The 15,202-nt window shown below is 38.0% G+C and overlaps 1 protein-coding gene and 1 long non-coding RNA gene across 2 annotated transcripts in view; one reads left to right on the top strand and one right to left on the bottom strand.

Annotated features, from left to right (window-relative positions):
* Window positions 1–10,203, bottom strand: part of LOC148186212 (uncharacterized) — a 31,556-nt gene extending 21,353 nt beyond the window's left edge. Inside the window, exon 1 of the long non-coding RNA XR_015775119.1 lies at window positions 10,101–10,203. This is a non-coding gene — a long non-coding RNA (uncharacterized LOC148186212). The remainder of the gene's footprint in view (window positions 1–10,100) is intronic.
* The window catches only part of grin3a (glutamate receptor, ionotropic, N-methyl-D-aspartate 3A), a 69,620-nt gene continuing 64,002 nt past the window's right edge, over window positions 9,585–15,202 (top strand). The window contains exon 1 of the mRNA XM_088070895.1: window positions 9,585–9,699. The gene's annotated coding sequence lies outside the window, so the exon portion shown is untranslated. The remainder of the gene's footprint in view (window positions 9,700–15,202) is intronic.

Genomic DNA, 15,202 nt, shown 5'->3' with positions numbered 1-15,202 from the left:
GTTAATTGAGTGAATTGACTCTACAGCCTCAGCAGCACTATAAACCCACTGAGGCCTTCATCATGTTTTAACTTTTCATGACACTTTAACGTTCTGCAGAAACAGATAATCTATGTATTTAAAGATGTGTTCATACAGTTAATTTACAGATCTTATTCTTAAAGATGGTTCTCCAAAACTGTTGTTATGCTGAAAGTCCGGTGTGTAGGATTTCGAGGGATATATTGGAAGAGATGGAATATAATAATATATTTTCTTTAGTGTATAATCACCTAATTTAAGAAACATTGTGGGGTTATTTTTACCTTCGAAAGAACCATTAGGAAGCAGATTCTTGTTTATGGAGATTAACATGTTCACCATCACGTTTTTACAGTAGCCCACAATGGACGAGCCAAATACGGGCTCTAGATAGGGCCACTAGTACCTCTGTGAGGCCCGTCTATCACCAGTAATGTCAGAAAAACACATTACCGGTTTTAATCACAAGGTCTGTTTGTTTTGGAGAGGAAGAGATTTGACACACTAGCTGAGTCATCACATATTGCTGCTTCGTCAGTGGACTTCCACGTCTATATATTGCACTCCAGGTATCCTGTGTCTGCTGTTGTTGTTTGGGGATGCTGCTACCGATGCCAGGATATCAACACATGCACATGGTGGGATTACACTACAAAAGCACATGGTTATGTTCAGGCCACAAAAGCACGTGGCAACCAATGCCAGGATGTCAACACAAGCACATGCTGCTTTGTCGGACACATCCACTGCCCCTCCCACTCACCCTATAGGGACCTTTTTACGCCTTATATTACGTCCTTACTGGCATCATTTTATCATGCTTGTGGCCGCGTATCATGACACAGTGTATTCATGTATCAAACAGCCACAAAAGGTGGAGTTTGGTGTCGGGATCTTATGTGGAAATCACTGCAAAAGACTTTGGCATGAGAATGAGTATGTTGTGGGTGAGCTGTCCTCCACATCAGAGAAACACTGGTTTGTAATGTAAAACTGCTTTATCTAGTGTTTTACTGGTTTGAATCACCTGATCCATAGGAGAGGAAGAGACCTCTGCTGATAATTTAGCTCATGGTAAAAAAAAACCCTCCTAAACAATTAACACTAACGCAATCTTAACCTAGAGAAGATTCAGCTGGCTCTAATCTGCATCCCTGCGCTACATGTCACTAAATGTCTTCATACAATGAACTTTTAAGCAAATACTTTGAATCAGGAAAACATGTTTTGGTGGAAGTTTCATTTTACCTTGATTAACGCAGTATAGTTTCACATTAACTCATAGGAGAGTTGGTTGAGGCTCACTGAAATGAAGTAGAAAGCCAAGGTGAGTCAAGAGGCAGAAAAAATGGCACCTTTTAAATTTTTAAGGACTTGTTCAGCATACCTCTTCTGCCACTATTGTTTTCCTGGATAAATAACACTGTCAAAAACATGCACTTGAATATGAGTAGGCGTAATGGCAGTAATCCAAAACTGTTTTTCACTTAGTGGAGGCAGATTCTCATGGAGCAAGAAGTGACAACTGACTGCAAATTAGAGCAGGCGATAGACTGGTTCCAAGGCCTGCGCATTAAGAAATCTAAACTCAAACCCACTTGATGCCACATCAAGGACCCACCAAGGTTCATTTAGCTCAGAACTGAGAGCAGAATACAGTTCCACGGAGTGCAAAAGAGCTGGGAGCTTATCGAAATATTTTCATTACTGCCTGAGCTCTCTGGGGGTTGTCTTTTATGTTATGGATCAACAGGCTTCCAAAGCAAATGAATAGAAGAGGGAGTGTGACTAAGAGAAATTGGAAGGGATAGGGGAATATACAGTAGAGCAAGAAAGAAACAGTGCACATGTTAATAAATGGAGAAGTTACACTGGGCTCACAAAAGGACATCAGTCTATCATTCTGACAGTTGGACTGGCGAGCAATGTCAAGTAAAGGTCAGAGGACTTCTGCTTAAACCAATGAATGATCCTCACCATCAGTACAGATTGGATACAGTCCACCAACATTCAGTCACATCGATTTTTTAACAACTGTTGTGCTGCTGCAGTTACTAGATGTACATTTCTCATCTGGGTGATAGGTACACCCAACAAGCTCTTTACCTTTTGTAAATGATAAATTAAGTCCTTTTTAAATAGAACTAACAGAATAAGATGATTGATGTATTAGTCTCTGTCATTTAAACCACTCTTTTACTATTTTAGAACAAAATGACTTTTGGCCACAACCTGAAGAATGGCTGTAGAGGTAATGACTAGTAGGGATCCTGCTTAAAGAAAGTGATACTGTTTTGAATGTTGGTCTTTATGGTGAAGATAGAACATATGTGACGTTTATCATAAATTACATTTTACTCCTCTGTGATTATTTCAACATCGTTTTAAATTATCACATATCATTTAACAGAAATAACAAGATGTGAAATCTGTAATGGATTATGCTGCCAAAGTGTCCTCGTAATTTAAACTGTTGAAATGATGAATGAGGAGCGTCACGTGGAGTTTAAGCCGATCTCACATGCACACGCTCACATACAACTAAACTGCCACTCTATACTCAGCAGAGAAACACTTAGTGCGTAATGAATGCACATGTGCAGTCAAATATACACAACTGATATATACACAGTTTAAATCAGCTTACCCCGACACACACACATACACACACACACTGGCTGGTGGTTAATTGCTGCCTCATTAAGTCCCTGTAAGTTTGTGATGACTCTATTACTGAAATAGACTCAGTGGGGCAATCAAAGAGTGACAGAGTGGAGACAGAAAGAACCCTCATTCCTTCTCCTCCTTCCCTGCTATGATTCGCTCTTTACTGGGGATGAATAGATGGATGGATGAATAAATGGATGGTCAATGGCAAAAGGACGCTCACATAACCAAATCAGGGGAGAAAAGCAAAGCGCAAGAGGGAGGTGCAATTGGTAGGAGGACGAAGGAGGGGGAGATTTATGATGAAAGGAGGGTATACAGTATAAGGTAGTAATGGGTAGTAAAAGAGAAATGGCAGCATAAATTTCAAAGATGGGCAGGGACAGACAGCCAGAGTGACATACAGAAATAGGGAACGGGGATTCAAAAAAAAGTAGCAGTGTGAGAGTAGCAGATCATTTCAGGCCAGCTTGTGGTGTAATACCTCAGTGAGGGAGCCCCCCTGCCGAGCCAGTAATCCCCCTGCCTCTACAAAACAGAAAATAGAGAAAGTTTGAGAAATCAACTAAATGCTGACTCCAGTGCCTCTTCGAAATAAGAGGGTCCAAAATATTATTGGATTATTTAGCTGATTTCACAAAAAGACAGGCCGATACTGAGGGTTTTGTTCAGTGAACACTGCACACTCTGACCTGCTTACTGGCATTGTGTTTGACTATTTTCAGCCAAAAACCAATTGCCAGAGATGTTAGAAAGCTGATGCATATAACCTGCTTAGTAGCACCGACTGTAAACAGTGGTGGAATGTAACCACATATATTTACTCAGGCACTGTACTTGAACAAGTATGCATTTGAGGTACTTTATGTGAGTATTTTATTTGTATGCCACTTTATACTTTGACTTTACTTTACTTCAGAGGCAAATGCTGTACTTTTTACTTCACTACATTTATCTGACAGCTTTAGTTAATTTATAAAGTAAGTTTTTTTGCATAAAAAAAACATCAGAAGGGTTTATAAAATATGATTTCTTGTTATAAATTAAACTACCCAACAGTTTATAAAAGTACAGCTGAAAAAAATGGTTGATTAGTCAGTTATCCATATGACTTATAACTTTTAATCATTTTAAATTTGAAGGGTTTAAATTATTTTTTATACAATTTAAAATTTTCTGGGTGCTTTTTTCATTATTTATAATTTTGAGGGTTTTGGATGTGTTATTTTATTTCTTTTTTTTTCTGCAATTTTAAGGTTTGGGGGTGTTTTTTCTATTTTTTAATATAATTTTGAATTTTTTGGTTGTGTTGTTTTCTTTTTTTTTTTTTTAAATTGGGTGTTTATATTTTTAATACTTTTAATATACTATATACTTAAAATAATACTACATGTTCCTGACTATACTTTTCTTTTACAAGCAGGACTTTTATATGTAAAAGAGTATTTTCACAGTGTGGGTTTAGTACTTTTATTTAAGTAAAGGATCTGCATTCTTCTTCCTCCACTTACTAAAAAATTAGATTAATATGCAGCACAATACCTAAAGAGCAATATAAGATCTTCTTCATACTGACGCCACAGGCTCCCCTAATAGAGTTGGTGACCTGATTAGATTCTGGAGCAGGTTTTACATATTTTAAAATATTAATTAGAGGGGAAAACAATTTTGTTGGAACAACTGTAGGCCTAACTGCTAATTGTTTTAAGATACATACTGTGTGAGGACAACTTGACGTTCTTATTCATTAATATCCCATTTGCATAACTGGTTACATTCAATGCAGTATATCATTATTATGGTGTGGCATTAGCCGTCTCAAGTGCCTCTCATCCGCTTTTATGTGTAATGTAGACACGTAATTCCATTTGTAAAGCGTCTGCTTCTTTTCACCTGGAGAATTACATTCAGGTGAAGGTGAGGTTATGACTGAATAATCCACTGCAGGGTTTGGTTGCAGTGGCTCAGGCATCAGTAGGAAATTCCTAGTCTCTTCATGCATGATAAATATTTTGCCCAAAGATCCTATGGTCAAGTTTTTAATGCACCGGGTGCCATTTAATTTGTCATTTGTCACACTGACGATTGATAGAATAATCAGCTGCAGTTAAAGACCACCATTGTTCCATAAAAAAACTTGACAGTACATTTTAAAATACATTTTCTTTTTCTAAAATATTTTTTCAAATTTTATTGAGTTACATTTCACACAATATTTGTCATAACCCTGGTGATCATGTTACCTGGTTGAAAATCTAAGAATAAAGGTGGACAGATTTTTTTTTTTTTTTTTTTTAAACTTAAACTTAAACTTTTAAACGGTATAACATGATCTAAATTGGCATACTGACATAATATTTCCACTTTTCTCATTTCATTATTTCTTTTAAAAAAATATATAAAAAAAAACCCATTTATTTGGTAAAAGAATACTCTAAACTACAATATTGACATTGGACTCTAAATCCACCCAGAGCCTAAATTGCAATAAAAGCTAATTGTCTTGATGGTTATGTGTCCCCAACATGTCTATGTATTAATATTCGGACTTGGTGAACTCACTGCTAAGTTCAGTTTATATCTAAAGACTTCGACAACTACGGATGAGAGTTTTTAATCCTCTCCACACTCCTCCATCTGACCTTTCAATGACCCCTCATGCACTTGTCATTTGGGGAGACTTTTCCAAACATAAAAGAATTGTTTCACCATACTGTAGAATAAATGCTAAATTATTTGTTAACATTTGTGATGTCCCAAAGGATTTTAGTTAGAATAAACTTTGCGAGGAAATGCACTTCTCATTATAACAGATATGTCTGAAACCTTTGCTGGCGATGTTTACTTCACACTGTATGCATATAGCAGTCTGGTTCATTGCCAGCTTTTTCTAATTTGGGTTGAGGAACCATCCCAGTAGTTTTACCCCATAAACTGAAAATCTTGTTTTTCAATGCAGTATGAAAATTAACTTAAAGACTCCAAATTTGCAGTGTTCATTGTTGTGCAGTGGGCTTGAATACTCTGTGGTGCATTCAAGGATACTCCAAATGCGCTGCTGTGGAATTTGAGTCATATGTTGAAAAACGAGCATGTTTATTAGACTATCGAACCAGGAGGGCAAACAATAGCAAAAGGCACACATGGACTTTGGGAAAATAAATGTGAAATTGGTTCTTCTGTGTATGAAAGAGGCTGACGTTTGACATTCTTGAGTTTAAAAAGTGAAATTGTTGCTGATGGCAGTTTTCTTCAACAGTACTTTGTTGTTGAAGCAAACTTTTTCCAGCCTGAATTCTGTGTATAGTCTGTGTATTCAAATCCTGGAGAAAGTTTTTTCAATCAACCCCACATCGTTAAAACTACTCTGTAGAATCTACCCAAGAAATGTTAGGTAACAATTTGCACTAAGTTTGTTTGAGTGGACTTCAAGTCACATATTGAGTAAAGAGTACTTAAATTTAACCTCTATGACACACAAAAACTAATAGGTAAAGCATTCCTAACATTTTCAATACATTACACAACTAACAACCCATAAAAAAGTAATATTAACTTTGATTGTAAGTAGGTGATTGTTCATCTACTTAATAATTATTCTTAATCAGTAAGTAATATGACTAATCAGATAATTAATAAGGTTAGATTTACCTGAAAAAATGTCATACATACAGGAGACAGTACTTCATTCAATCATTAAATGTTCTGTAACTGCATATTCTGGTTCAGGGTTATGGGAAGGGGGGCTGGAGTCTATCCCAGCTGATATTGGGCGAGAGGCGTGGTACACCCTGGACGTCGCCAAACTATCACAGGGCTGACACATAGAGACAGACACCTATTCACGCTCACATTCACGTCTGTGGAGCCACCAATAGACCAAAGGTGCATGTCTTTGGACTGTGGAGGGAAGCTAGACTGAGCCTCTGTGCATGGCTGTACGTTGCAGTGCAGGGATTAAACAATATTTTGGAGTATATTTTATGTTGCAGTTGGTTAAGTGGGTAGGATTCGCACTGTATATTTTTTTCACCTGCTGATTAATATACTTCTGTAAAAATTTAATGATATGCATGAGTTTTATTTTTTCCAAATTAATTTTTAAAGTGCAGGTCATCGAATACCAGCACTCTGAGGTGGCAGCTGGACTGAACAACCAACCCAAAGCATTTTATAACCTTAGAATGATAAGCAACAATCTTCTCAGAATCGCATATTACACCTTTAACCACCAGTGTAAAGAAACACTGTGCGTTGTTGTTGTCAGTGGAGTCCTGAATTGTGCTGCAAACACAGTGAGGGATGACTCATCTGACAGTGTGTTCACTGCAATTGCTACTTCCTGTACATTCTCTGCAAAACTTCATTTATGTAAGTGCATATTTAAGTGTAATAAGAGGTTTATGCAAAGCTCTCCTCTCTGCCTCACCTTCTGACTGACACTTGAGCAGCTCAGTTCACTCTAAATGTCACTCGACTTTCCCCTCATGTCGAGCAGAATTTTGCACAGCTAAGTAGCGCAATTAATGATTTGATTAAGTTTTCCACTCAGACTTCTGGAGATCATCACCTCAGCAACTGTTCCTGGTGAGATTGTTTTAATTTGCCTTGACTTTGTCACTGCTGTAGATGCCCCTGCAGTTATGTAGTTTGGATTTAGCCTGAACATGAGCTGAAAGGTCCATTATAAGCTCCATGCTAACAAGGTCTATTTTTGGTGTATTTTCGCAAAATCATCCAAAACAACATGCAAATGAGTCAGCCCATTATTGTTAGTTATCATGTCAATATATCAGTTATTGTGACCCAATCTTTAAAGAGTTAATTGTCTATATATTGTTTTTCTTTGCCATATCGACAGCATCTTAGATAGCAGAAAAAATTGACATGCCTGCACACACATCTTTACAATGTATCTCACTCTAAACTACAGTTTGACTCCATGTTTTGTCACCAGGTTTGTATCACATCATGTTCATGTGGTATGCTACACTCACATTTGCCTCATTAAAAAAGGTAATTTAGCTGCATCCCAGACAGCTTTCACAGCTTACGTGCAGCTTATCGCCCCAAAGCTGTTTCCCGTTGTTTACCTCATCGTTTGCCTGTTTCCACCAGCATCTCTGTGGGACAAAAAAAATCTATTTATTTTCTGTTAAACATGTGCCTGACTGACTGAATTTCAAGCTTGGAGTCATTCACACAGGTGTGTTAGATGACGGAAAAACACAATTACACAGCGGGGGAGAGGTGGCATAATGCTCTAACCTGTCGAATCTATTGATAAGCGATTGTGTCTAATAACGTGTGACTGTGTTTGTGTGTGTAATTCTGTGCTCGCTCGGGTTTTGCATCTATTTTTAGTGAAAATGGCTCAGTAATGATGAGAAATTGGGGTAGAAAATTGACTTTGCTTCTCTCAATTCAAAGGCAGAGGTGCAGTCCCTCTCCAGTGCATTGCGTAAAGAGCAGTTTTTTGGCAATGCAGTTTTTTGGCTGCTGAAAAAAGCATGTGACAGAGATATGGTAAAGTTTGGGGGTTGACAAATACACAGACTGTCAGCCCTGGGGCCACGAGTGTTTTCTGACAGAGAACGCCAAAGTGAAAACAAATTTTAAGAGCTGTCTTTTGCTGAAGAACTTGCATTAGCGCACTATATAGAACCAAGCCAAATACTACTATCTTATCCCTGGCATATGTCTTAAGCCTTTTTATAAATCCCTTACACTAGCAGTGTGGTTTTACTCAGTCTGAGTTTACCCACCAATTAAATATTTCTGGGTATGGGTCCACAATCTCAGACAGCTGTGTTGGTCTTAGCTGATGGGATAGTGCTTATTGTCGACGACAATCTGTCTGGATAGACATTCCCTCATTATCGACAGAAAACAGTAAGGAATCATGTGCTGGTCATGTGCAACCGCTCTCTCGCACATACAGTTCACATAAACACACACTGCTACTGCTGTTAGACCATATGGGAGTGTAAATAACACAAAGAGATGAATATGGCATAACATCTGTCAATTCAGACCCTCTCTCATAAGTAGAGTAGGTTTCCATCTGGCAATAACCTCATCATTTTAATCTAAAGAAAACAGTGTGAAACTTTGTCAAAATTTTGCTTTTTGAATAGTTTTAAATTGCATTCTGTAAAGCAATGTTTATTTGTCTAGAAAGTTTAGACCACAAAAAAAACACAAATGACAGGGCCTCAAGGTGACATCTGCATTATTACATAATGTTCAAGCCTCACCTCTAAGAGAAACTGAGAAAAAATGTATTGCTTCTGTTTCTTTAGTTCCAGCAATATAATATTCCTTATGCCTATGTGACAAGTCAAAAGACAATACACCCATAGCCTGTTTATAAAAAAAACCTCTGAGGTTCATGAGCTTTAATGTTAACATCTTTAATGAGGTTAAAAACATTGATTTATGAGTACCAGTTCATACCCTACAACAAATGTTCCTGTAAAACTACAAAAAATAATGGCAGCTGTAGTTGCCAGCATCCTACAACGCCATAACCATAAATTAAATTTATTTAAGTATACTGGTGTAGACTGCAAGGTCCACAATGTAGTATTGGTTCCAAAAAGAATTAAGATTTACAGTGTTTTACTGTATTTTGGAAGAACTGTACATAACTACCAGAATTTGGCCATATGTGTTCAGCATATTGTTACAGTGTAGAATGAATAAAATCATACAACTGGATAAAATAGTTGGAATCAGTCATATAGTTAAAATTGTTAATAAAAAATAATTATAATAATAATAACAATAACAATAATAATAACAAGGTTGTTTATATTACATTGTTTGCTTTGTTCTTCATCGATTGATTTAAGATGTAAATTGTTGTACCTGTGCTCTACACCGTGGTCTTAATCCAAGATACTTAAATCGATTGCTTCTGTCTCCAACCACACACCTGTGGCGGTAATTCATCTCTGACTGCGGAAACATCAACGTCGCTCTCATACTGGTTGTTCCCCCCTTTTTCAGGTATGTTGTCGCTTTCAAACAACGTTAACATGACTGTAACAACTTGTAAACACGGCAATAGTTTAAAAGTGTGACATTTTGAATGACTTTGAGTCACAGTGTAGTAATGGCGCGTGTGAGCGAGGTCCCCGCTTTGTAGCATAGACCAACGTACAGTGCTGCTACTAGTTTGTCTAAACTGTTAGCTCACACGTACACAGGCTATATTGTGATATTTCTTACCCTGTTGTCTATATAGGATGTTTTCTTGCGAGCATTTTAATGACTTTTGTGAGAGTTTACTGAACAAAAGATGTTTTGTGTTCAGTGAGAAAGTTTGAAAGTGTAGGAGTTACAGTTACACACTGAGTATTTTATGACCATAGACTGTACATAAAGATGGACGACGCGCCCCCACTTACCTCCGCTCTGCTGAGGTGAGGTTTAAATATTCCGGATACGAGCGTTGCCATCTTGCGAGGGTAATGTATGGATGTATTAGGAGTCATGTCATTGGGAGCCCTGCATCTGCGCAGTAATGATATCCGCGGTGGGGGAGTTCCCGCCCAAAAACTGTGACCAATCGTGAGCAGCGCCATTGAATGTGAGCGCACGGATTGGCTGTCACAGCTGACAATCATGGCGGAAACGCCTCTTATGTATAATGTAAAACCTCATTAAAACCGAACTTATCATGAGGACAAACACTTGAACAGACATTAGGGTGATGAGAACTACCTTCAGTGACAGAAACCATCTTTGGGAAAAAATATTTGGCGTGTATTTTCAGTTTTTAGTTCAGTCCATGACCATTCACTAACATGGGGGGGCAGGTCTTAGGACCTGTACTGCAGTCAGACACCAGGGGGGGATTTCGAGATTGAATAAACCTCACTTTGGGGGAGTTGTCCGGCTGTATCCAGATTTATAATAGATCCATGGAGCTGTCATGTCGTCCATCTTTATATACAGTGTATGGTTAAGCACAAAAGACATGTTTTCTGAAGTTGTAGACTGCTTCCTTGAAACTTGTTGTATTTCTGGAAAACCATTAGGAAGCATCCTTTGTACTTTTGTGAATTCAATTCCCCCCATCTCAGGGACGTAGCTAACACCTAACGTCCCTTAATACAGGCCATATAAGTAGGTACTGTGTAAATGTCTATAAATAGCCTATATTTATATATATATATATATATATATATATATATATATATATATAAGCAACTGACAAAAATCTTAGCCTAAATGTTCATTGTTTACAGATGATTCAGATGTATAAAAACTAGACAAACAAATTTAGCAATCATATCTACTTAACAAAACTCAGAGCCTTTGTCTACACATCTACATGTTTTTGCTACTTTCTTAGGCTATACAAGTACTATCTCTTGATTAAAAACAATTTTTACACTTACGCAGTACCTTAAGAAATATTAGTATTAAAAATAAAACCTTTACTTTTGTAAAAAAAAAAAAAAAAAGAAAAGAAAAAAGAAAAAAATACAGCTGTGACAATGAGTGATGTCCACTGAATAAATGCAGTCTTTCTTCACTGCAAAGAAGGAAAACTAAGATATAAAGTTTGTGATAAATAGCGAGTGGTTACTTCATGCAAAATAGATTTGGAGATTAAAATTCAATTTTATGAGTTTAGTAATGGCCGATCATTTTTGACGCTGAGGACAAGGGGGATGTTAATACCACGCACTGGTTAAGACAAACTTTACAGCATTTTAGGTTGTAATTATGGGGAAAAGCCACACATTTTAAGCTGCCTTATATATGTAAGAACTCCAATAATATGAAATAACTACAGGAGTTCATAATGACACCGTAATCTTTAATCAAATATAAAGTTGGGGTACTGGTTTCCTTGCCCAGCTCCTTGTTTGAGCAATATTGATCTGCCGTGTGCACTCCTCCTAAAACGCAGAATGCTGCAGCCGATATCAGCTTCAACCTTTCTAAAATCTCCCGTGTCATTCGTCTCGTAGATCCCCTCCTTTGGCAGCACTGCACGGGGATTGACACCTGCATATCTCCAGGCCATGATCCAGCCCTTTGCCCATATACCTCCCAGGCAAAATGTGCCCGAACCCATCAGGGCTGTGCTCTGAATTCTGACATTTCTTTTCAGGCAGACTCGACCCTTCTGCGTCCTGCCAATGGTGTACTGACCTTCCCACTGTCAAAGGAACTCTCACTCTCAGGCGTACTGAACTTTTTAGACCAAAACAATCTTCTTTTCAAGAATTAGACGGATAGCATGTTCTTCTCTCCGATGACTACTCTTTGCTCTCACATTCGGCTTTAAAAAATCAGCTGTACCTGGTATATTCGGCCAGTTTATTTTACAACTGCTTTTAACTCTGTCTTGGCGCACATGAATGCTTTGTGGTCATGAATATAAGGGCATCAAAATTATTGCAAAATTTTACATAACAAAAACAAGCAATGTATCAATCCTTAGTTGCAGAGCACACTTTATAATTAAGGAACATAAAGTCACCCAGAACAAAACTACATAGAATACTCTGGAATCAAATCCAACATGCATTCAAAGGCATTGAAGATGAATTTAAACACTGAATTAGTTCATTAGATTTTCCCCGTATTTAACATATACAGTATGCTTGGACATTTCATGCTGAGCGCTCTGCTGGCTCACATCCCATCTCTCCAGTACAACCATCTGTCATGACAGGCAATCCATCATCCTCACCAGGTAGCATCACCTCTGGGGTTCACCACAACTCTGATAGGCCCCATCCTCATTTCTCTTTCCATGCATCTACCTGGCAAAATAATTTGTATGCATGCTGTCTATCTATTTAACAAACATTCAAGCGCTGAAATTCTGCAGATTTTTGAGGAGAATGTGGGTAGTATGCATAGATAAACTGTAGTGGTCTTTCCTCCATCTAATCAGTTCCTAAATATCCCTCCTCAATGAAATTGCATCATTTGGAGGTTTTGCTGGCTCTTGGGGCTGTTGCTTGAACTACAGGCTTTCGCATTTTTGTGTTGCCTGCTGTCAGTTGCACCCTCAGAGAGTACGCAGCTGATGGAGAGACTTAACCGCCCTTCTCTCTGTCTCTTAAACTGGGACTGAAGTCGTATCATATGGTAAAACTAGGCAGCACTGTCTTTTTCTCACCTAAATTGTTTTCCAAAACGTATTTTAATGCCCTGTTTCACCATAATGGCACGACTGTGTGAACAGGAAGCTGGCACCACACTAATTTCTGCACAGTGAAAATTCAAACCGAAGAAACAGAGATCAAACAGTAAAACTAAGCAGAGCTGATCAAATTATGAACCAAGATGTCAGTTACTGAGTTGTATATTTCTCGCCTCAAATGTTTTCATAAACATGCTTTAGCTTATTGTTTAACTGTAATATGATATTCGTAATATGATGTAATATGGTCGCCATTGTTTCACACGGACCATGCCACATTACGTCAGGCATTAAGCACCCTGGTCATGAGCAAAAGCATCCCTGTTCTTTGTTTCCTCTGGTCATGTAGCACCAGTTTCAAAAATATTTGCATCTTTCTACTGCAGAGACGGCCTAGATGTAAGGACTCGCTTTATATTGGTGCAAAAGTTATCTAATAACTTTACTTTAAAGATCCGCTTGAATAAAGCAGTGCAATCTTTCTTCTTTATTCAGTTTAGAAACATCAGCATAGCCTGTTCATATACAGGTTTTCGTACCGCACGAAGGTCATTATTGAGTAAAGTGAGTTTAAGTGATCAGCAGTGTGTGGGATTCTTTGCCTTTCAGTCCACAGAGTTTTAGTCTTGTGAATTCCTCACTAAGCCTTTATGGTGTTCAAGAACATTTCTAAACTTTCTACTTTTTAAAAGGTTTCATTGTATTAATGCAACCTTCAGAGCAATGTTTAACACATTGTGTAAAGTTGAGATTAGTTTAGGGTATTTCTTAGAGAGGCATGAGCCAAATGTTTTCTTAGAATGTACTGTAGCACTACAGTACATTGCTATTTTCATAGTCAGATTATTATGTGAGCTCCAAATTCAGCACTCGGGCTCATAAGTAAAGCTTCGCCCCTTTTCTAATAGACGGAGACATGCAAGTGATTGGCATGAAGCTTACGTCAGCATGAGATTAGCATCGCAGGGATGATGGCTTCTGGTCTGTGTCAATATTAGCATTCCCTTGTCTCTGCCAGTGTCATCTGCTGGATAAATGAAAATGCACATGAGCTGGTGTAATAAGCATCTCACTGAGATGAGCGAGAGCTATTGATTGAGTATTGCTGGTGTTTGCAAAAGCAATTACCTAACACAGTATGGATCATGATGTGGCATTTCGGATGAGATTGTAGATTCTGAATGCTTTACTTGTAATCCAGTAAAAATTATTTCCAAGTTGTTAAAATGGCACATTAACCATGGCATAAGGATGCCTAAAGGACACAAATCTCTGTCTAACACTGGAACAGTCGATAGTTGCTGCAATAAAAATGGTCTGTTCCCTTCTTTTGGATGTGCACTTACAACGTGTTGAAATGGATGCCATTATAAAGTGAAATGGGCAGCCTTTTAAGCACTTTTCTCTCCATAAACAATAAATGTGTAGTAGTGCGCACACACAGACTCACAGTTATAAACCATAAAAAAGATCTTCTGTTGGTATGTAGCTAAAATACCACCTATTTCTTGCTTTTAAGATCAGAGGCCAAGTAACTGGACAGAAACTTCATATGAACAACAGAAACTACATTGTGCCGCTGTTCTCTGCACTGTTCATACCTGTGAAGAAGTAATGCACCACAATGTATAAAACCCATGTAATCATGAGCCAGAAATGTGTGTATAACCCATGTAATTGGAAGGCTGCAATCATGTGACCAGTGCGCTGGCAGGAGGAATCTAGGAAGTAATATAAAGAGTGAAAGTTTACATAAGTACCATGATCCTGGGTTTTGTTTTATTTTGTAGACTTTGGATTTGGATTTTCTGTTATGTTTTTTTGCTGTTTAATGTTGTTGAACTGTCCCTCATTCCTACAGTCCACTCATCTGTTCTCACTCTCCTTTGTGGTTTCGCTGTTATTAGTTCTTATTGCTTTTGTCTGTTTCCGACCTGTTTTCTGTCACACCTGTCTTTTATCAGTTAGATTCGTCCTTTCCTGTTCCCAGTCTTCCCCGCACACCTTTGCTGTTTTAATCTTCTTTGCTCCACTCTCGTGTTCCCTCCCACACCCTTGTTGTAAACCAAGCCTTGTGTTTCCCTCCCTCTACCCATGTTCCCGCCCACTCTACCTGTGTCTCCTTCTTCTGATTACTTTACTGTGTATATATACCTGTGTCTTTACCCTTGTTCTTTGTCAATTTGTCTGTGTTTGCTGCTGTAGTCATCACTGTTTCCTCCCTGAGTTCTTCCCTGTGTTCCTTGTGTTTTCCTGGTTGGTTTCAGGTTAGTTTTGAGTTATATTTCTGTTGTACTTTGAGTTTTTTTACATGCTTGTTTTTGGTGTTTTATCAGCATT

Source organism: Plectropomus leopardus, chromosome 20 (genome assembly GCF_026936395.1).
Source record: "Plectropomus leopardus strain MGB_pleo_1.0 chromosome 20, ASM2693639v1, whole genome shotgun sequence".
NCBI lineage: Eukaryota > Metazoa > Chordata > Actinopteri > Perciformes > Serranidae > Plectropomus > Plectropomus leopardus.
This window is presented reverse-complemented; position numbering and strand designations above follow the sequence as displayed.